A 2,070-nucleotide genomic window follows, 5' to 3' on the forward strand; every position below is an offset into this window, starting at 1 on the left:
ATTTTTTCATCTTTTCTTAGTATTTTCAATTATCCAACACTTATAAATTTGTTTGATACTACCATGAGTGACTAAAACCCATAGTTCTGGGGTTGTGATTTATTCATGAATATTGTTGTTAAATATTGACTTAACCTTGATTATAATTCACCAATATATGATTGTTTCTTCAATTCTGTGATTAATTTCTTAATTGTCTGGCTAGCAGTTAGGTTCTATTTACTATCTATACTATGCTTGGAAAAGCCATGTTTAGATTAGAGAAGAATTGGAGAGAGCACGATCTTAACTCTAGGGGGGTGGGTGGGCAGATTTGTGGTTAAGATAGGAATATACCTAGTCACCGTGCTTAATTAAATATCGTAATCTTAATGTGTTCTTAATAGATTGATTTCATAGGAATATATGCGTTAATCTATTTTGAATAGGCGAGTAATACTTCGGTAGAAGGCTATGAGAGCAATTGTTCGATTAATTAGCGATCATGAGTAAATTGTATGAGAGGGAAAAATTAATTAGAACACAATAAGATTGGTGAATCAATCACAATCTTGAAATATTTGTCTTACACAATAACCATTTTACTGCTTTATAGTTAGTTACCACTTAGAATTATTATTTAGTATATTTACACTCTTTAACTCAAATTGGCTCGACTGAATAACAATCTTGGTGAATTTAGTGGGTAGTTAATATAAGTCTCTGTGGGTTCGATACTCAATTTATTATTTTATTATTTGTGGGATTATGTATACTTGCGTGTGCGTTTGGGAGCAACAAGTTTTTGGCGTCGTTGCCGGGGACTTGAATATTGACTACTTTATAGTTTTTCCTTTCATTATTTATTTCATCAAGTCTAACGTTATTTGATTGTTGCTCTGATCTCAGGAGCTTTGATTGAATGTGCAGGGTCAGAAGCCAGGACAGACTTCAAGGCTTTGACCCCGAACCTGAGAGAACATTTCATAGGAGGTTGAGGGAAGCAAGGGACACGAACAATCTTCAGGCACTTGTTCAATTTCCTGTGAACATGGCAGAGAAGCAACAGATGGTTGTTCAGGAGGTGGCGATGCCCAGCATTGCTAATATCATCTTCACCATTCTGAAGCCCAGAATCACTGAGCACTTTGAGTTGAAATAGAGCATGATCCAGCTACTTCATGCGAATGAGCAGTTTATGGGTCTTCCACACGAGGATCCACAACAACATATCCTGAATTTCTTGGAGATTATTGATACTTACATCACTAATGGAGTCACTCCAGACTATGTGAGGCTCACACTTTTCCCATTCTCTCTGCTAGGCGAAGCAAAGCGATGGCTGAAAGCTGAACCAGCTAATTCTATTACATCATGGAATGATTTGGCAAGGACATTTTTGGCAAGGTTCTTCCCTTCAGGCAAAACTGCAAAGATCAGAAGTGAGATAGTCGTTTTCAAACAGAAAGCCGAAGAGTCTTCATACTTAGCTTAGGAGAGGTTCAAGGGGCTGCTCAGAGATTGTCCTCATCACAATCAGACAAACGAAGTGTTAGCTCACACTTTCATAGAAGGTCTATATCCTGAGACAAAGATTGTGGTAGATGCTGCATCTGGAGGTCAAGTGTTGGAGAAACGATTTGATGAGATATATGCGTTATAGAACAAATTCTCCAAAAGCAATCCTGATTGGCAATGAGAGATGGGCAGACACTCATTGCAAAAATCTGCAGGGGTTCTCGAGTTAGATGTCGTCTCGGCATTATCAGTGCAGATTTCCATGTTGACCAACCAAGTCAATCAGATGACCTTGGTTATTAACAAGTAACAAGCTCAGCTAGTGCAACGAGTTCAATTGTTTGGTGAAGTATGTGGAGAGGGTCATACGAGCGACTTATGCCCAGTTAATCCAGAGTCTGTCTATTTTGTGGGTAATGCAAATAGGGGCCAGACAAACCAGTATGGGAACACTTACAATCTCAATTGGAGGAACCACCCAAACTTCTCTTGGGGTGGAAACCAAGGTGCACAGAATTAATACCGACCACAAGCACCTTAACAACAATACAGACCACCTCAAGCTGAACAACA

At 38.7% G+C, this 2,070-nt stretch overlaps 1 non-coding gene across 1 annotated transcript; it reads right to left on the reverse strand.

The window, feature by feature from the left end:
- Positions 1 to 1,411: 1,411 nt before the first annotated feature.
- Positions 1,412 to 1,516, reverse strand: LOC138884446 (small nucleolar RNA R71). Its single transcript, XR_011404640.1, has one exon. It is a non-coding gene; the product is annotated as a small nucleolar RNA R71 (small nucleolar RNA).
- Positions 1,517 to 2,070: the final 554 nt, after the last annotated feature.

This window comes from Nicotiana sylvestris, chromosome 12 (genome assembly GCF_000393655.2).
Source record: "Nicotiana sylvestris chromosome 12, ASM39365v2, whole genome shotgun sequence".
Lineage (NCBI taxonomy): Eukaryota > Viridiplantae > Streptophyta > Magnoliopsida > Solanales > Solanaceae > Nicotiana > Nicotiana sylvestris.